The following is a 21,801-nucleotide window of genomic DNA, read 5'->3' as shown; positions in this document are numbered from 1 at the left end:
ACACACACAAATACAAAGCAACCCCAGAGAGAAAAATGTTCTTATATTGTCTCTCCAATATCATTTCTGCCCTGCAGGTAACACGATTTTCTGTTGGCTCTGAAACCAACCGAGGCCTCCGTGTCAGTACACAACAGAAGAGACTTTAACCCGGGATAAAATAAAAAAACCTTTACGCACGCTCCAACTTTCGGCTCTGTAATATGGGACAGCTGCACACTGAAGATTCGAGATTGTGACGCCTGAAGGCAACCTTCCTCTGAAAGAGACAAAATTGTGCAAGTGCTGCGAAAAACACAGAAGCGACTTCTAATCAAGAGCCATTGATTTAACTTATCACCTCCACTTCCTCCATGCAAATGTGTTCGTCTTAATGATGGCAGGCAGCTGGTAATGTGGACGTCGCAACAGCAATCTGGCACTTTTTCAATCCTTCACGAGAACTGTGTTAAAAAAAGAAGTATAAATATGTATACTTGTATGTTTATGTATGTTGTTCCTGTTTATCTTTTTTTTTCCGAAGCTGGAAATCAACAACTCGGAAACTACGTGACAGATTTCAGACCCGCTGTGTATTCGGATGTAAATACATTTATAAAAACCTTTTATTTTGTTAAAATGACCAACTCGTGAATGTGATTCTGATTTAGTGCACTGTCAAAAAAGGTTAAAATCTTAAGAAAGAAAGAAAAAACATCCCATCTTACAACCACGGGCATTATTTCCCGGACACATTATCATCCGTCACTCTCAGTTTGCTTGACGGTAACATGAAAGTCTCTGAGAATTGAAACAGACAGCGTTTACTGAATCATTGATTTACATGTGTGATCCCAGAGTGATAATAACAGGATACTGACTTTTCCGGCATGTATTATTAATTATTCCACGAATCCTCTTTTCATCGATGGCTGGCTGTAACGCATCCTGCTGCGGTTTGTCCCTGATGCATTCGAATACTCAACGATGACGACTTTCAAACAACAAAACGCTGCAGAGCACGTTTAACTTTTACTCGAGGGACATTAAACTTACTATCAAACGAAAGGCAGTTCAGGACATAAACCAGGCATTTCCCATGACCCCAGAGTGACTCACTCACTGATGGTTCAAACCGCCATCGGCTAAAAAATAAATACGGATCAAAGAGCAGACACACAGTGTGCTAACTAAACTAGAAAGCACTCAGTGACGGCATGTTCTGCTGCACAACACTCCAAATGTTTGATTTTAGTTGCAGACAATGCAGTTGAAGATATCGATCAGTACAGTTATACGCACAAAAATAATAGCATTAACTAAGATTTAGCCGTTAATCGCAGGAATATAACTTTCACAGTGTGATTGGGTCCAGAAAGCTGCATCGTCTCTCGGCTAATTGGAGTTTAAAAAATAAAAAAAGGGAAGTAGAAAAACCTTTTTTTGGTTTGAGCTGGATTATGTTGAATTTAAAGAGCATGTTACCAATTTTGCATCATCATTCAATGAAGATCTTTCCATCCAGAACTGTTCTATCTTATCTCTTTCTCTCTTATGTTATTTTTTCCCCAAAACTACGTAGTGCTCCTTTAAATATGCCCTAATTGGCTTTGCATGACGCTAAGCTACCAGACAGTCCTGTGCTTATTTTTTAATTGCAGTACTAACACCATTCCCATGATCCCACTGCGCCCATGTCTCTGAGTCAAAGGTATTAAAAGCAGCGATGAACATCCCCTCGTGTTATCGTTTGAGGTTATTATCGGGACTTGTCTTTCGGCGACACCAATCCCAACATGCTATATACAGGCAGCGCTGAAACGAGGAGCCCAGAGCGTGGTGTGACACCACTTTAAGTGTGATCCTAAGCTCGAATAGGCTCTGAGGAATATTCAAACCCCCCTTTTACATTTGTGCACATACTGCTCAGCTTTGCCGCGTGGGAAAGAGCAATTATCATTTCAAACGAGTGAGTGAAGCAGAACTGGCAGAGGAGATAAGTGCTCAAAGGAGAGTTGGGGTCACCTTATTCCCTCTGATACAGAGTTGCCCTTGCCTCAAATTATTCAAGCCTGACGGGGGAACAGTGGGAGATGGCTTCTTGAGAAACTTGCAAAGTGTCAATAATGAGCTGCGTGTGTCAGTCAGGACGCAGTGTGATAGGAGGCATCGTTTCCCGGAGTCGCAATGATCGCAGGCCTGTTACAGAAACTATGGGAGACCTTTGCATAAGCCACTTATAAGGAAATCACTTTACTGTATTTAAAGAATGACTGCTATTAGCACACAAACTCACTGGAAAATAACAGATTAGTCTAATCTCCTTTTGTTTATTATGTGCTTCTGGGCTGGAAAAGCTCTCCACACTTTTAACCTGATGACCCATTTAGACTAATGAATGCGCTGACCAATCAGGAAATCCTCGTCATTACAGCCCAACATTTTTGCTTCCAGTCGGAAAAAAAAGTCACAGAGGAATCTAAATCTTGCTTTGGGCTCTGCAAGCCTGACAGACTGCGATTTAATGATTGTCCAAAGACGTCAGCAGCGAGAGGAAAAAAGGGCATTTCATTTATTTCCCCGCCACTCCAGTCTCCTTGTTATTTTCCAGCTAAGATGTACAGCGAACACTTGTTGCTTTCAAAGCTGCAAAGATGTTCACATCGCAGGAGACAACTTCTCATTCATCTGCCGGGTCGATGATGATGTCAGCCACGTCTGTGGACAAACTCTGTGGCGTGACAAAGGAGAGTGAAAGATTTACAGTCATGTAATCGCACAATAGAGGTCTTTGTGAGGTCTGGACCACGCTGTGTTAGCATCACAGTTCATCTGCTAATTACACCATCAAATCCAAAGACTTGGCTATCCATAGTAGGCTATTCATCTCATGACTTAAACATCGAGTTGGGGGGGCACGATTAATCCCTGCAGTTAAACCGATGTGAGGACTCATTTCTTTACTCGATTTGACAGGCAGGGAAATAGGATTTAAAAAGCGTATCAGATGACGATATTCTGTTTCTGGCCCCTGCTTCACCTCGTCAAACCTGAGAGTGCAACACTTCAGAGTGATCAGGTACCGACGGCGATGATGTTAACGACGGGCCGTGACCACAAGACTGTTCACATTACTTATCCCGAGTGGAAACACGACACAGTTTGAGTCGTCTGTGTGGTTCGCCGCCTCGAGGCTGTTGGCTGTTTACGCTCTGCAAACACGTCGACTTCAAAAAGGAACAGCCGAAGCACTTCTGCTTTGTTTACTGTCAGGGGCTCCGTCTTTTGTCTTCGCGAGCAGTCGACGCCAATAACGGAAGTAATAAGTCAACAGTGTCGTCCCTCCTGGCAACAATACCGCTGATAATAGCTGATACATGGACAGATAAGGGATGGTATCATAATGAATTTATAACAGGCAATGGTGCAAGAGAAGCTGGGAAAATATTAGAAAGCCTGCTGCAGCTATGATTCATTGATTTCCAATGAAAATTGTCATAAAAATAGGAGGATTTTGTCCTTTTATGAGTGAGAGGAAAATTATTTGGGTGGGCAGATAGGCTGAATCAAATGCTTCACTTTAAAAATAATGGCCCTCTCTAGTGTTATTAATATGTTCTTTGGACCCTTCTTTGGACTTAGAAGAAAACTGCAGCACTCCCTTTTCCCGATATGTCATAATACCAAAGCAGTGAACAGTAAATTGGTACAACTCATTAGACTCTGTAACCTAATTCAAACATGAATATGTTAATGCAACAATAATTTAGCTCCTGATGCCGCATTTAAGGTTAAATTGAATATTGCAAAATGTATTAGTGTATTAGTGCAGTTGGCAAAGTGCACGTTTTTTCATGAACGCTGTAACACCTCCATCCATCCATCAGACAACAGTCTCCCTTACGTTTCCAATAATAAAAGTATTATTTGTCAAAGATAACTGGATCATTTCCGTTTCTGAGTTGCGACTACCAACAACACAGAACACAACGTGAGTTTATTCATTCTTATCGTGTAATGGAGATGATATTCACCCCATCCTGAGAGATTTCATGCCCCGGTAGCAGTGAAAGTGAGGTTTACATGGTGGTGTTATAATTCTACAACCATTACATTATGCAATCAACATTTATGTCATAATGATAGATTAAAGTGGCAGTATGTCATTTTGGAGAAGAAATTCAAAATTATTGCAGTAAAACAGCATGAAATTGTGTTGTCCTTTAAGGTCAGTTTGTTTATTCAGTTATAGAAGAGTTTGTTTTTTTAGTTTGTTTAGGCATAAAAAAAAAAAAATCAGTCAATGCAGACCTTTCTCTTCTGATTAAAATGTCTTCCCCAAAACTACATACTGCACCTTTAAAGCAAAAAATCTCATCGATTGCCAGTTTAAGGCTGAAACCAAATACAAATCCAAGGTGACGAACTCTCTCGAGATAGTCAGACTTTGCTCCAATCAGCCAAAAGGGAAATTAAAAACACCCTCTCCTTTTCTGACACCCTCCCTTACAATGTTCATACGGTCGCTAATATAATTAGTTTTCTCTACTGAGGCATGCTTACATCGATACATGCCTGTAGCTTCATACTGCATCACACAAAATGACTTCCAACAAGTGGAGAATGAGAGTGGGAACTGGATGTACTGAGGTAGTTTGTTCAAATATTTAAGAGAGAAGTTAAGAAAGAAATAAAACTGCAGCTCTAACTTCAGTAATGACTTTCTTATCTCTTCTAAGAAACACTTTTTCTGTAATTACACGTGCCTGATAACTTCACCCCCCCCCGCCTCATGTGGGAATAAACGTTATTTGTTTTAATAGCAAAATAAGACGATTCGATTTCGTAACTTCCATGAATCTGCTCGATCTCAAAAACCATCTTGGGGCAAAATAAAAACACAATAACTGTATCCATATCACTCCAGCTGAAACATAAGATACGGTTATCACTGGGCTCGCGAGGAAAAAACATTCCAGGCACACAGAAAAGTCTGTTTTTCATTACAAAGTCACGGTTTATCTTTTTTGTCTACATTTCTTTCAAAACATGGGAAGAAAAATGGGGAAGACATTAATTTCTCTCTGGAGAGGAGCGTGTTACATAATATGTTTCCATCCAGAGACAGCCACCTCAGTCCAGGCCTCGTCCAAGTCGATGCAGAGGACGCTTCTCACTTAAACTCTTGTCAGATGGACACAGTGCAGCGATTTAAACCTGCCTTTTACAATAACCACGACTGGGTGGACATGTTTCAGCCAACCACGGTTCAACGTGGGTTTATTATTTTTTATTAACAATAATAGGACTACTATAGACTTACTATAGTTCACGGCTGATGTTCTGATCCTCTCAATTATCTCTTGTCTGATCAATCTCAGATTGGATTACATTAAAGGATAAATTCACAAAAAAATTAATATTCAGTCATTATCTACTCATGCCGATGGAAAGTCGGGTGAAATTTCACAGTGCACAAAATATTTCTGAAGCTTCACATCATAACAGTGTTGCATGATTCTCCTAAACAACTGAAGTAGATGGGGACTTGCTTCAAAATAAGAAAATACACATAAAATGGCTCCATACAGCTCTTTCGTCATAATACTAAGTCTCTGGAAGCCCTGAGATCCCAAATGATTTGAAAAGACAAAATTTACAGGGGCTTGTGCACCCAACTGAGACGGGGTGTGTGCTATAGCTGTTAGCCTAGCAGCCACAGTGAAGATATTGGCTTTAAAAAAGGGTGAAAATAAATATCTTTACGAATAAATTTGGGATCGAGGAGCTTCCTGAGACTTGGATTACTCCAGACGAGCTGTATGGAGCCATTTTATGTTTTATGTCTTTTAAAAAAAAAAAAAAAAAAAAGTCCCCATCTACTTCAGCTGTTCTTCATCCAACTTTCCACCCACATGGGGGATGAGTAGATGACCAGAGTTAATTTTTGGACAGAACTTCTCCTTTAACCATTCATAAAGCTGACCAAATATAGGCATGTTAAATAGTTACATGACATGTTTAATCTCCAGTGTAAACACAGCAGAAAACCACATTTAATGGACGGCGTTAAGCAAACACACGGCGCGTCGCTACGGACCGCTGTAATTCTGGGGCTGAGCTGCGATACGTACGGACTTGCAGCTACAAACTCAGGTCCTGTGTGAACAGTGATGACAGCTGACCGATAAGAGTGTGTCAAAACACGTGTTTTTACTTTTAAAACAGACCCGTCTGTCATAGTCATGCCAGGCAGAGTGTGAAGAGAGCAAGCAACAGGATAAGGTAGAACGTCAGATTAGGGAAATGACTCTCAGATCCATCTTCGTGGCCCCTTGAGGGACATCACCTGCATTCAGAGCCCTCCTTTGGCCCAACATCTAAAACCCCTCCAGGGCCTGACGAGCCTTTCTACAGGACCTGCAGGTCAAACTGAATATGAATGGCCTTAAAACACAGCAGAGCCGGTCTGGAACAGGGGCTGCAGGCGGGTTTTAGTGAATGCAAATGTGAACCCGTGTGTAGAGGCGAAGTGTGACTTTTCACAGTTCAGGTTGCGATAATGCTACAAGAATTCCTGCAGATTCCTCAAACTGGGGCTCCTCTCTCTGCCAAGTGTTTTCGCTGGAGGAGAAACCCGACGGAAAACAACACACTGCTCATTGCTCCCTTTACTCGGGACTGACAACTAACCTTTCATGAACTCATCTGCGCTAACTCAACTCAGCTGACGCACAGGCAGCGTGGCTGGCTTCATGCCTGCCCCCGTCCTGGGTGCAATCTGGCTTCGGCCCAGTGAAATGACTTGTTTTCCCACATCTCGGCACAGTATGGGAAGCTGCACGGGGACGCATGAACACACCAGTTCCCATCAGCTTGTACTGAGCACTTGCAGTCCCGCTGCACTCAGTATGGGATATCTCTAACCCTTCCAGGGGTTAAAAGCAGCACTGTCTCCCCTCCCCGGTTTCCACTTCCCTTCCAGCTCTTTTTACCACAACCTCTCCACATGCTGACCATTCCTCTGAAGTTGTTACAGTGGGTGGAGGGCTGGGTGGAGTCTGCCTGTTTGTTTTGAGTGTTTGAATGTGCGTGTGATTGCGTGGGCGGGGGTGTGTGTGTGCATATGTGTGTGTGTGAGGGAGGATGGGGAGCACGCAAGATGCTTCAAGAGGAAAAAAAAAGGTTTGTTTACAGCCACACACCATCAGTGTTATTAGTGTTGGTGATACAGTATCACAGAGGAGCAGGAGAGCTGCAGATGAGGCCCGACGAGGGGAAAAGACTGCCGCACCGGTCATTTAACCAAAGCACATCAGCACCATCTAAACACAGACTCGCACGCATCACAGCCTGCAGATTGGGTCCATTAGTTCGGGATGGAGTACAAATTTCATAAACCTTAACGAAGACACGCTCAGAGAGGGGAAAAAAAGGATGCTTTAGGCAGGGTCAAAATGTGATTGTCTCGCAGAAATGCAGAGCGATGTGAGAGATATGTTAACACACGCCAGCAGAGACGAGAAGAGGAGAATAACACGAAGAAGAAGAAAAAAAAAGCGAAGTGCCGTTAAGCAAGTGTAAAGCTGGACAGGATCAATTCCAAGTGGCTCCACATGGTGTTAACAGACCTGTGTGATCAATCAGGGCTCGGCAGCAGCAGCAGTTTGTGCCAATGTGTCTTTTTTTCTTAAAGTCTGGTGGAAATAAAGCAACAGAAGTGTTTTCCTTTGATTCCCAATGTGAACAGCAGCTGTTTACCCACATGGGTAGAAAGAAAACAGAGGACCAGTCCATCAGGCTGCCTCCCCACCTACAGTTACTGCTTTACTGCCAAAGCTGCAGTGTTTATGAAGTATTCATTCAAATTTAAAGATGCTAATTTGGGGATTTTGCACAGGATTTGTGTCAGGGAGCCTCACCAAAGCTGCACATCCCCGATGTAAAAAGGACATGAAAGCAGCTCTGAAGTGAGCAGGAACACTGTATGGAAAAGCAGAGACAATGCAACAGAAGTGCTTCTTGTTTGTTGTTTCTTTGTGTTAAACTGAATAGCAGCTGTTTACCCACATAGGTTACAATACTGCCAAAGCTGCAATTAATTTTGTATTAATTGACATTTATAGGAGATAATTGCAGCACATCCCTGCCGGAAATGACACAAAACTTCAAAGAAAACACTAAAAAATCGAAAAGAAATGCCCAGAAAACCTCAAGTTATGCTTTAAAGATCCCATTTTTGAATAAAATCTTCACTTAAATGCTTTAAAAGTACATTTGTGTCAGGTTAAAGACGCCCACAACGTTTTCTTTCCATTCTAAAGAAAGAAAACTAAATAACATAAATGTATAGTATATGTAGCAGAGGGTCCAACCGCTGTGAAGGTGTCTGAACCTGAACACCGCAGCACTGCGCTCGAGCCCAAGAAAAGACCTTACCGTGCACGAGCTGCGGCGCAGGAACGAAAGAAAACCTCACGTCTTCACGGTTGTTTGGGAAAAAGTGTCGAAAAAACGAACCGGAACACAATTTAAATCCGCTAAAAGTTCGCCTGAGGATCTGGAGGGTGTTACAGTCCGTGTGTGTGTGTGGAGACGAGCCTCCTCTACTACAGACTGAAGCTGCTGGATCACAGGGTTGTAAACTTAAGCTCCTCCCACTGCACACGCTGCCTGTCCGCCTGCCAGCACACCGTGTCTGACTGCATCATGCGTGTCTCAGCCGTGCACCAAGACATCACTCACAGGTCAGAGCATTCACATAAACAATTATATAGACTAAAAGAATTGTAAATTTATAGTTAGAAATGCTTTATAATCCATTTTTAGCAGCTGTTTATTGGAAAGTGGTGATTGATGCTCATAATACTTCATGAATACTTCATGAACATTATTTGGAGTTGCAACTGATTGCTCAATTAATGTTTTATGTAGCGTTTGAACAGTGAAATGGCTTAACTAAACATAATGAACTATAAATGTACTATTTATTAATTATGGTTATTATAAAGTGTTACCCACGTCGCTAAGTTGTTTTTAGCAAAGCAATGAGTTTAATACATTTAAGTCAAAATTGGCCATATTTGTTACTTAGCTTCTTCTTCTTCAGAGTCCAATTTTCATCTATATCATTTCCTAAGTGATTATTGGTGTCAAATTGCAGATGAATGTAAAGATTTGTACTAAAGTGAAAATTTATAGCAGTCAAAATGTTCTTGATGGAGGAGGAGGGCAGGCCCTCAGTATGTCTAAAATCCTGGCTACGGCCCTGCTTCTTTCTCTTAAAGCTGCTGTAAGTGATATATTGTTCATTAAAAAGAGTATTAGCTCTATATACCAACAGTAATCACTGTTATGGAGCGTTTAGTAAGTAACCCATGTCTGTCCTCCCTGCGCTCATGCAGTAAAAGAGAAAATATGTTTTTTTTTCTGGTATCCCTGCACACTTTATCCAATCAGGACGGAGAATGCCATGCTGCTGTCTGCCGATTGTGTGTTCATGTGGTGAGGTAGAAAGGAGGGAGGGGATTGCTAACTGCAAAATGGACAGTAAGTTTGTTAAGCTTACATTGTGAAAGAAGCAACTGTAAAAAAAAAAATTTTAGCATCACAACCCCCCCGCAAAATGACTAGTTTGCCTATAAATTAATCCATTCAGTCCAATAAAATTGGGGAAAGTATGAAAGAGCTACAAGATTAAATCATTTATTTCTATTCAAGTTAGCCGGGCGCTAAACTGGAAGTTAGCCAGCTCGGTCAGCAGAAGTCTCAAGCGCGCACGATCCAGGTAATTTGATAGCTGGAGACATTTTCAGTTCATGTGCCACCGAGTAGCTTTTGTTGGAATGAATGGGGCACTGCCTCCAACATTGTGTCCAGATTTGAATGCAACGTCCTCGGCTTAGAGCAGCCTTAAAGGTGCCTGTGTGTTTGTGAACGATGCAAAAGCAGGTCAAGATACATACATGTATTTTTCGTAGACAAAACATATGCATAGGTCTACACATAACTCTTCTGTAATGTAAGAATTTCTTGCTGCAAAGTGTGAATGCAAAGGCCTTTATGTCTTATCGGTATTTGGAAACATAATATGTGGAAGTTCAGATTCTGTCTGTACACGGCAGCGTAGGGCAGATAATATTCTCTTCCTCTTGCTCCTGCTCCTGTTTAGTGTTTTGGGTAAAAGTGTATTATTGTTTTGTACGATTGTTTTGGGAATGAAATGAGTAAAACAAACCCAATATGAATAAATGAATGATCGAATGGTTGTGTACTGTATAAAAGAGTTCCCCCAGTTGCTGCAGGGATCACAGGGTTACATATTCCACCACAATAAAAGCCTGAAGTTGACTGAAAGTGTTAAAAATGCAAAAAACCTGACAATTATGCACACACACGATCTGTGCATAAACCGTTAGTTACCAACGTGTAGGAGTAGTGAATTGATTCAGCACTTGTCTGTTTGAAACACACTCTGAAATATATATTAATGCATTTTTTACAGTAGAAGAGACTCTGATTCTGACCTCGACAGACTTCTTCGCCGAGAGAAAGTTTTCCTGCTCTGTTGTCGTCGGTGTCAGAGTTCCTCTTTCTCTCTTCTCGGGGCGACCCTGCAGCCGTCAGACAATGAATGACAACCGAGAGCGTCTACCACAAAGAGAATTACAGGGGATTATGTACAAAGGCAAAGACCTGAACGCAACCAGACTCAGCCATTCATGTAATCTCCTCTTTGCCCTCAGAAAAGAGTAAAAAAAAAAAAGAAACGTGGCCTCTTGAACAACAGCGTGGCTGACCCTTGTGCTCCGCTCAGGACGTCCAATCAGAATGATCAGTACCTCTTCTTGACGAGGAGGGACACAAATCATGCATCGCCAGGGGGGGAAGATATTTTGACCATTAGGTGATGTAATGACAGCAACCTGCATCCTGATAGCCTCTGTTATGTTGTCACAGAAAAATATGTCGCAGGAGAGGGTTAAACTAAAGGCAACGTCTCTGTTCCTCTCTTGCTTTCTGTCCCCGTTGTTCCATATCTTTGACTACTTGCAGCTCTTTCTCTCTCTATTGTACCTTCTCTGATAGACAGACGTCAAATCAAAGTTGCTCTCCTTTATCTCAGTAATCCCTCAAATTCAATCAAGGATTACTTCCGGGAAGATTAAAATCATCCAACTTATGCAGAAGTCAGCCTCGCAACACCAGGGAGTCGATGGACCACACAGCAGAATGAATTCCTCTAAAAAAATGGGCAGAATTTTCTTTATTCCTAGTGATTTGAAGCATTGAGCAATTATTAATCAATGCATTGAGCTATGAGTCCAAACGAAACTGAGACTGAGCGCTCCGAAAACAAATGGATTAAAAAATTACGAGAACAAATTAGCTTCTATCTGGAAAAAAAAGCCGAGCAGTCCTCCGACACTCCCAAACTGAAGATGCAATAACAAGATGCTGAGCAGCTCTGCGAGCTTTCTGCGAAGCACTTTGATAAGAATTAAGTAGCTTCTTGGTAATGAGCAACGCCAGGGTTTATTAGGAGCTATTTACACTTTGAGGAAATTATTACAGACTCAGAAAAATCATCAATCAGAGCAGTTTCTAAGTCCTGAAGGTCACATTTTTCTCAAATGTTCAGTTGTTGACCACATAACCCTTAATCTGCCGCCGCACTCAAATAATATCCCTTTGTGGTGGCACGCGAACGCACTGGGGAGCACACACAAGCCATTCATATTAAGGTCACGGCCACCCGCCGAGCTTTTATTGGGGTTAAGTGTATGACAGACTCTTTCAGTAATACACAACACCAGATTTGGAGACTCGCCTAAATATTTAGTCAATTTACAAGCGCTAAGCAGCTCACGGCAAAGCTAAGGCTTACGTCAATGAGATCAACATTTCTTTTTCTTTCATTGACAGACTCAAAGGCACTCGAAGTTTAGGTGTTCGTCCCCTTACGTCTTTACATTCACAGATAAGAACTTGAGGTTTCTTTTTAGCCATGCTAGCAGCTTGGCTAAAAAGAAATCTGAGACTGAGAGATCTCAACAACTATAGAGTGCTGCAGGGATGACGTATTTTTGTAGGCTAACCCGGAAGTTAGCATCGCCCTGGTTCCTCTGTCATTTTGGCAAGTTGTACAGTTAAAGTCACAATAGTTTGCAACTAAATTCAGCCTGTAAAGACGGACTGAGTAGACGAAGGAACTGGAAGTGCAACTGATTCCTTATTATTTCTGGGTTTTAGGACTCATTCCTGCAGCTCTCCGCTGGATGGATTGCCATGAAATCTGGTACAGACATTCATGGTCTCCAGAGTTTACATTTGAATGACATTGGTGATCCTTAGATTTTGAATCAATTTCCATAATCTGATCTGATCAGAATGTCAGCAACAGTAACAGCTATACAACAAAACTGAATAACGACAGACGTATTTTATGCCGTATGTTCCAGATATATTCACAATTGTATGTAATATGAGACGTATCTGTCAGAGACGATGAGGACTAGAGCCGCTGACGTGCAACAAGGTCGACTCATGACTCCTTGAGGTGTGAACACCCTGACTACTACGCTCTGCTCCTGCAGGCTGTGATGAAGTCAGAGGCACCTCCTGTAGACCTGACTGCACTATGACTCATCCCCGTGTCCTCACCTTGTCCCGCTCCAACGGTCCCCAAAATGTCCCCACATCTCACTCACCCTCTCTCTCTCTCTCTCTCTCCGTCTCTCCTCACACCGATGATTCATGACTATTCAGCGGGTGCGGCACTCCAATCTGAAAGTGTCCCATTTGCTTCCTTTATAAATGATCCTGAGTGGAGTTGTTTTGACAAGTTGGTCGTTTATCATTGACAGGAATGACTTGTTGTTTTGATACCTTTAAATCAAACTGCATGTGCTGTCGGCTGTGACCATATTTTTTCCCACACATCTGGGTAAACCACGTAAACTGATGTTTCTTGGACCAGAATCAGAATAAATGTTTGTCATTTATACACATGTGAAGCCTTCTTCTTAGCGAAGCCGATGAGACCCCAAACAAATCGGGCCAATGAACTACTCTGGACCCTGACACAGTTTTACAGAGTCAGCTCAAACTACGAAGAATCACATTTTCTCAATCAGCCCAAGTGAAATCAATTAGTTGGAGGTAAAGGACTTCTTCAAATAACATTTCAACAAAGTGATTCTCCAGCTTGCAGCTCTGTAAAGGCTGTATTTAGACACACCAGGGCTTTGAGCTGTAAACCAACATGCCCACAATGGAAAATACTTCTCTTCTCCAATGCACCTCGAAAGAAGGTGTAGTTGTGACAGAAACTCCCACTCTGCTTCCACAATGAAAATGTTGTAACGTTGCATTGTTCAAAGTGTAGTGTTGCATTGTTCAGTTACTTATTTTAGTAGGTAATTAAAACTCGCTAATTAGCACAAACTGCAAACACTGCGTCCAACATTCATACTACACACTGATTCTAAGGAGGCGTTTGGTGTCAATAAGCATAAAACGTGACAAAGTACACTTGAAGCAGACGACACAGACTAAATACAGCCCGTTTTTTGAGCGTGCTGTTTATGCACACTATTCTCCCACAATGCCATTCTCAGGGGAAACGGAGGAGCAGCTCACAGCTGAAAAAAATTAAAGTTAACTGTGGGTGGTGGTGGTGAAACAGCTCCAAAAAAACTTGTAAACAGAAGTATTAAATCTAAGGGAAAACATTTCAATATGAAGTTTAATTATTTAATTTGGAGTGACATCTTAAAGTAGCAGTTTAACTGACATCCGACATCACACGCAGGCAGATGCACTTTGTTGTAGTAACTGCAAAAACAGTATATTATTATGAGTTATGTGGCGCATACTGTATAAAATTCGTATGAATTTGGGACACGGTTGAAGCACAGCTGAGACTGATGTGATTGTCATTGGTTTTGCATGTATGTGCTCATAATTCAAAGTGTTGGAGGTTCAACAAGGTTAATAGAGTTTATTATGAAGGAGGACATGATTGTGTCAGCCAAATTTCATGACAATCAATCCAGTGGCTGCTAAGATACTCCACTCTGGATCAAAGTGTTGGTCTGACACTGACAGCACCGTCCTTATAGAGCCGTTAGCATAGCTACAAAAACCACAACAGCATCTCTTACCCGGTTACTCTGGACAATCCACAGGCCTCCGTTTACATTGGACCTACTTTCTACCAAAGTAACAGTCGACACAGAGGCTATAATCAGTGGATTTTATGAAAAGGCATGCTGCTTATGAGTTTTTAAAATCATCTGTCAACACTGTGAGCACCACAAACATAATTCCCTTTTTGGGGTCGAGGCAGAAATCTCACAGCCAAATATGCAAAAATCTCTGAGCACATAAATCCCAAACTATCTGCATGGATAAATACTATCAGAGGGAAGTGAGAGAATATGTTTGACGTTTTGTTATTTGGGTAAATCGGCCCTTTAGGAAGCCAGAGTGACCAAACAGCAGTGAGAAAGAGATAGAGAGAGTAAAACACTGTTACCACAGATGGTAGCTCGGGGAGGTGGCTTCTCCTGTTTTTACAACTTCCATTGTTTTAACGCAGCCTCACGACCATCTCCCTCTCTCTCTCTCTCTCTCTCTCTGATGCACACACATGTCAGAAATACGCCCGTGTATTAAGTGACAGGGGAAATAATTAAACACGAGTTGATGTAAATCATGTCATCAACTTTAATTGGCTCTTACTTTCATTCCTGACATGTTCAATCATCCCACAGTGAGTTTTTGAGGCTTCTTGGTTCCCCCGCGTAATTAAAGCTTAGAGGCTAACTTGTCAATAGCACAGCTCATCGTGGAGAATACTAAGTTCTGATTTTTCAGGTCCTGTTTCTGTGCTGTTTTTCATGTTGTGACCAATTGTTCTTAAGGGTTTCCTGCTCGTTAGAAGAAAACAAATCTGAAGATGTGGCGGGAAAGAAGAATCGCGACCTATCTGTTGGATTAGCTTCATAGCATTTCCCCCCCCCATCGAGATTATTATGATATGGGCTCAAAGCCTACTCAGTGGTCAAGCTAGCTGAAGTGTTTGATACTGAATAAGCACCAATATCTGCTGTCGGACAGCCTCTCAGTAGACGAGGCTGACATGTGGCGTTATGAATCCTAAAGGATGTTATGAGATTACGGTGGTCCGGTGTTCCCCTGAGCGACTGTCAGTGCAGTTTAAATGAAGATGTCGACGTGTGTGTGTTTGCTCAATACATAGATTTTCTTTGTCTGGCTCTTTCTTGGTTGGTTTTGAAGCCGGGAGGCTGTGGATGCCGCAGCAGGAGGGCATAGGTGAAGGTCCTGCACAGCTGCACAGCGGGACGGGGGGAGGGCTGTGGAAGAAAGCCTCCCGGCACTGGGAATGAATTAATGAGGTTCTGATTTTTTTTTTTTTATGAATTTTTCAGCACACACAAGTTTATTAATCTTGACATTAAATATAGCGCAGCGTTAAAGGGGAATATCATTAAATGTAAGAAATTGCCTCTGTGTTTCTTACGTCTAACGGCAGGTTTTTCCATTAAAGTTTTTTTTTTGCTGAAATTAAATCAAAACTGCTCCGCTTCCAGTAAAGCTCTGCAGAGATTTGTGCAACGTTACCAAAAAAAAAACATCTCATTGAAAACAAAATTAAATTTCCATCAGCTGCTTGGATAGCAATGCGACGTGTTAGTAATCCTTTTAAAGCAAAGTGTGATAATAGCACAAGTGCAGGCACGAACAGTCAAACTAGATTTTCGAGTGTTAAACAAAGATCGTCCATATTTTTCTTTACTCTCGACCTTCTGTTGTGTGTTTAGTCTCTGTTAAAACACTGTGCAGTCCCAGGTATTCATACGCTCTTCAGCCGTGTGTCTGTTTGCAGACGCGTAGCTCTTCACTTTGGAAGAATTCATTGTTTTTGAGTCGAATGCGTTTAGATGTCGGAGGGTTTTTTTGCTGATGAGCTTGTCTATGCATGACATTTGGTGGACAGCTTTGGTGGAAGAGTGCTTCGGTGCTTTGAGGATCAAAGAAGCAGAGCAGCTGTCCTGGGTCTGGTTTTTCCTAAAGTGAGCCCCACATCGTCACATGTTTTATTCTTAGGAATACTTGTGGTGTGTCTGTTTAGAGCCAACGGGGGGAGGGGGGGGAAATCACAATCTTTGATTAAAAACAGGAAAATGACAGCTGTCAGTGCTCATGTGAAAGCCTGTATGTAGACCAGGACACACACATGCACACAGTCAGTGCAATAAAACCAACCCTGTCTCCAGAATACATGTTGGCACTTAAAGCTGCTGTAAATTATATCTTTTTACTAAAATAATCTATATTCCAACAGTTTTCACTGTTATGGAGTGTTTGGTCAGTAAGCCATGTCTCTCCTTTCCCTGCTCATGCAGTAAAAGAGCAAAAAAAACCCTGTTATCCCTGCCTCCTTTATCCAATCACGACAGAGGACGCCTTAAAGAGGCGGTCCTGTCTGCTCGAACGAGAGGCAGAGAGCAGCATCCTCCTGTTCTGGTACCTACACCAGCAATGGGTGAACAGGGAAAGCTACCAACTCCAGCACCCCTGCTGACTGCTTATACAACTAAACAGGCCAAGCGATGACAGAAAAGAAAGAGGCAAAGGGAGCTGCCTCAGAAAAAGAAAGGAGTTGTGCAAGTGTAGAGCCGTAGAGAGGAGGGAGCGGATAGCTAACTGCAAAAAGGACAGGAAGTTAGCTAAAACGACAATAAGGCTTACAGCAGCTTTAACATTTCCACAAACCACTGATATGTTGCTACTTTATGTTTCTTAGGGTTCAAATTTCAATTTAATATGATCTAGTTAGGTTTAGGCACCAAAGCCACTTGGTTAGGGTTTGGAAAAGATCACGCTTTGTCTTAAAATTGCTGTTTCGCTCACCACAAACACACACGTATAGAAAGTATCCGTTTGTGTCGTCGCAAAAGGTCTCTTTAAAAACGTCTAGTAGTGTCACGCTTACAAATACTGAAACACAGTCATGAACAGCAGTCACTGGCTAGCCTGGCTAGTCTTTTCACCTGTAGCTCCACCACCATCCCCTCCACCTTCTGATATGACAGTCAGGTCATTAATACGTAACGTGAACATGTATGACATGTTTTTTTATGTAATTTTCAGGATGGCACGTAGCCTGTGACACGCGGGGCAGGATCGAGGCATCATAGACATTTTAGGCACATGCCAAGGGACTTCTTGCCACTAGGTATTGAGTATTTTTGAAAACATAAAATCTAAATGTATCTACCATCTAAAACCTAATTCCAATTAAAAAATAATGAGCATAATAGTATGATATCATGTGGCATTTCGTTTGTTTACCAGACATCAGAATGAGCATGTAGGGGGCTCAGAAACATATGTCTGCCTGGTGTAATCTTTACATTTAATCCGGCCCTGATGACACAGACAAATGCGACAGCATCAGTTGTTTGCATTCATGTTTACTGCCAACATTCATTCTTGGCAACTGCGCCACTAAAACTGTGACTGAGCTGAAGTTGTCCAGAAGGTTAAAGGTATGTGAATCCTCCTCTAACGCTGCGTTCAGGATCCACATCGGTCACACAGTCGGCAGAGTCGATAAAATATTGATTTAATTGACCTTTTTTTTTACCTTCCCTCTTTACTACTCGCGCTATACCTCGAGTGAGTTCAAATATTCATATTCGCCTCAGTTGATTGCTTTGACGTCAGTAGACCCGGCGAGGGGAGAGATACAGAATTAACGGGTTCAGTCAGCATGAAATTGTAGCAGATCTAATGTACAGGCTCTGCATCCTCAACTTCACCACGCAGGAACCTCCAAAGTCAGAAATAGTGACAGAACAGATGAGAGCCGGAGAATCCTCACAATCAGAGGATGTGTGAATAACAGAAGAAGTGCTTCAGGGAGAATATTAACATTTAGACTCTGTGCCAGCTTCACAAACTGCAGCGCATGAGTGCAGTATTAGCTCCTGCCCTTACTTTCAAAAGGTCTTTGGGGCAGTGGGGCTGTAATGGGATTCAAACAGTAAGAAATCAATAAACTATCTCAGTGTGACAACACACTAACCTTTAAAGGACCCCAAATAATGCTTGAACAGCCAATGGGAACTCACCATGCACTTCACTTCCTCATTGCCTGTTGGTTTATTAGTTTGTTGTTGGACCCACATCCTAATTACTTTGCATTTATGCCCACGGAGAGTATGTCAGAGTTAAACAGCCTGGAGGAGGAGCCGTTTCATGTGCTTATCATCGATTTAAAAAAATCCAGCAACATATTTGCACGAGCTGTTGCACGAGGGGGAGAATCTGAACGAGGCCAGCCGACTTTCAAAATATCTTTGTGGGTTTGTTTCCTTTCGATGTGGTTATAGCTGCAATCGTTGATAATAATGAGCCGAGCTGAAGAGCATAGCAAAGCTAATTTGTTTGTTGCTTAATTGAAGAACGGCATGCAGATTATCTAGCGCGGAAAATATATTGTTTGGGTTGCTGCCAGTGAGCTGGTGACGGATCACACTTCCTTCCAGATTTAGCCGATATTTGTTTGAATTATGGATCCCATCAGCGCACTCATCAACTAAAAACAGGATGGAGATGCTTTTAAAATTAGCCAATTTCTCTGCATTTGTATTGAAATGGGGAAAAAAAAAAGCAACGACTCATGTCTGGCTTTTTGTCAGCTCCATGTGATACAGGAATGGAAAAAACATCTGGATGAATTAGTCATGAGAGTGTCCACATGTGAAGTAGACCAACCGTTATTAAATATTAACATTTCAACACACTGGATCTAAAAGGTTAGGTTGCAGTGCACGGCTACAGAAAATGCAATCTGGTCAAGCTCAGCCCGGAAAAGAACAAATGCACCAGTGACTTCGCTCCCCAACTTCCATTATCATTAATGTGTCATTTAGCAGTCAAAAGCCGAGGCAATAATAGAATTACTTTCTCCTATTAGACTCAATGTCATTGAGCCTCACAATGAGAGAGCCCCGGTGCACATAATGGGGGAAGGAGAAGACAAGAGGGAGCGCTGCAAGTGTCCAAATGTCACAGGCGCATGAGTTCACACCACATGCACACACCCTGTTTCGTCAGGGACACAACAGGAACAATCTATACGTACGTAATGAGACTGTCAGGGCTTTATTGCAGCCATACATCCTCGCCGTCCAGTGAGAACTACACCACATCACAGGAACTTAACGCTTTAAAATTCACATGATTCAGCTTTCCCCATTCCCTGTGTTATCTCAAAGCAATTCTGACTGATATTTTTTCAAACAGCAGATAAAAAAACACACAACACCCTGGAGCACATTCAGGCTTCGGGGAATCAGGCTGCACATGCACACAGATGCACACAAACAGATTCCTTATCCCACACGTGCACCTCACCACTAGGACACAGACGCACAATGAGGCGAGACCCTCTCTGACTGAATGCAATCTATTGCCATGGCACCCGGCGCCTGGATGACCGGTATCTGTAGTAGCTGAGCAACCTCGCACCACTTCCTTACTCCAAACTCGGCTGCCAGCCTCTCCTCCTCCCAGGCTGCAGTGGCAGGAAAGCAATGCCTCCCGGTGTTTTGTCCGCCACTCTCTCCACTGAAGAAGAAAAAAAAAAACACACACACACACTCCCAACGTCCGTTCATCCTTTTGTCTTATTGTGAACCCCAATCGCCGGCTGTCACAAGAGAGAAAAGGAGGGAGGACTCACCGTGCTTTCCCCCCCACGGCAGAGAAGACGGGAGCCAGGTGGAGCGAGCAGAGGCTGCAGTGGCGGAGGAATCCCCCTGGTAGTGTATGTGTAAAAGAGTGTGTGTGAGAGGAGGGGAGCGTGGTGGAAGTGTGCACGCGCCTCTGTGTGTGTGAGTGCGTGTGTGTGTGTGTGTGTGCGTGTGCGTGTGTGTGCGGTGTGTGTGTGTGTGTGCGAGGAGTCAGAGCTGATCCAGCAGATGCAGGCGCGAGCCACCAATAGAATGAGGAGAAGGAGAGAGAGGGGAGTGTGTGAGAGACTGAGGGAGGGAGAGGCAGCAGAGGAGGGGTCTGATAGCATTACATCATGGACTAGGGATCGGTGGGTTTGCAGGGGGTGGACTACGGGTGGGGGAAGGTGTGTGTGTGTGTGTGTGTGTGTCCTTGTGTTTGTGTTTGTGTTTGTGTCTGCATCACTGTATATTCTCCGTTCTGCAGCCGAACCACAGGATGATTAAAGATTGTGTCCATGCTGCAAACAGTGCGGTGTCGTCATGGTGCCTGCACCTGCGTGTGTGTGTGTGTGTGTCTGTGACGTGTGTGTGTGTGTGTGTGGTTGTGTACACATGAGCAGAACATAAACAACAGCTATAATCAAGGAGGTATTATAATCACACCACATTTCATAGATTGTGAACCTTAACCCTCCTCGCTGGATATAAATAAGTATCCTCGCATGCTTTCATGAGCAGACACACTCCAGATGCCTTCCCTTTTCTTCTTCTATCGCATGGATGTCATACAGGCTTGCTGCAGATGGACATGGGGAAAAAAACCTCGATATGAGCCCTTCCCACCACAGGACACACACCCACAGGCAGAGCTACCAGCTAATGGCTCCCTTGTCAGTTTTAGAAAAAGCACTGATGGACACCCTGTTAGGAAGTCACTGACATTTCAGGTGAGTGATTCCAAACACTTTCTGCAGGCTTTGACGTAGCACATCTCCAAATGGAAGAGAAAAAACACACTTTTCTCTCCCTCTCTCTCTCGCTCGTCTTTTTTTTTTTTTTACCTTACAGGAGCAGCAGCAGCAATCACCTGTCTTTGTGCAGCCTGCCATCCCTAAAAAGGAACAGAGAGGGAGAAGAAAGGAGGGAAAGAGGGAGTGAGGAGGAAGGGCGTTAGCAGGGAAACAATGACAGCTCAGGGTCATCCTTGCACCTCTTGCTCCGTCTGTACCAATCTGGCACCAGACAGGCAGAAAACGAGATAGGAGGGAGGCAGGTGGCAGAAACACGCAGATAAGGAAGTCTTTCCTCGCAGCTCTCTTCATTAATTTTCATAAGTTACGTCTGTGTTTAGCCCCGCAGGCTTTCTGTGACTCGTAGGGATGTTGTGATGTTTGCACTCTCACTCAGGATACAGCCATGTCCTCCCTCCTGTCTCTGGTGAGCCAACTGTTAACGTGCGAGGTGGCCCGGCAGGCTGTCAGTGTTCTCTCTGCTGTTCTGTTTACTTCCCCCCTGGCACTTCTTTGACAATCGCACCCACATTTCATTCAATAAAAAAGTTTTTGAGGAGGGAGAACACAGTCGTCCAAGCCAACAAGCTAACCAAGTTTGGTTACGGTTAGCAAGTTATTCCAGCTCAGTCGCTTTGGGTTCGAGAGATGTTTTTGGACTACAGACTCTCTGTAACCCGACTGAAATGTGTTTCCTCTTACCAGTGGGACTTAAGATGAATTAGATCAGTAAATAACAAAACCTGTCTGCTTATAAATTCAACCGGGTGTTTAACTCTGCCGTTTCAGGGTTTCTTACGGCTGTTTTTTTTTTTTTTTTTGCTTTGGACAGTAGCCACGTCGTTAGCGGTAGCCATGTTGCTAACGCAGCGTTGAGACACAGCTGCCGAGAGTAACGCCACAGGGAAATGCCAGAAGGTGGGAATTTGAAAAATGGTCTGTTACTGCTTAAAATGATGCCACCTAGCTAATGAGCTTTTGGACTCTCTTTCCCCTCAAAGATCAACATTGTGGAGATAGTTTTCTGCTGGTCAACGGTG

General features: G+C 42.9%; 1 protein-coding gene across 2 annotated transcripts in view; it reads right to left on the bottom strand.

Annotated features, from left to right (window-relative positions):
• LOC311259628 (semaphorin-4B-like) overlaps positions 1-19,943 on the bottom strand; it is a 56,776-nt gene extending 36,833 nt beyond the window's left edge. The window contains exon 1 of one of the 2 annotated variants that reach the window (XM_084356876.1): positions 19,760-19,943. The gene's annotated coding sequence lies outside the window, so the exon portion shown is untranslated. Of the gene's footprint in view, positions 1-8,418; positions 8,574-19,759 lie in introns of those variants that run through there. The other variant, XM_084356877.1, reaches the window with a different exon arrangement.
• Positions 19,944-21,801: the final 1,858 nt, after the last annotated feature.

Source organism: Pagrus pagrus (genome assembly GCF_965226575.1).
Source record: "Pagrus pagrus genome assembly, chromosome: 1".
Lineage (NCBI taxonomy): Eukaryota > Metazoa > Chordata > Actinopteri > Spariformes > Sparidae > Pagrus > Pagrus pagrus.
Note: the sequence above shows the minus strand (reverse complement) of the source record. Positions and strands in the feature narration are given on the sequence as shown.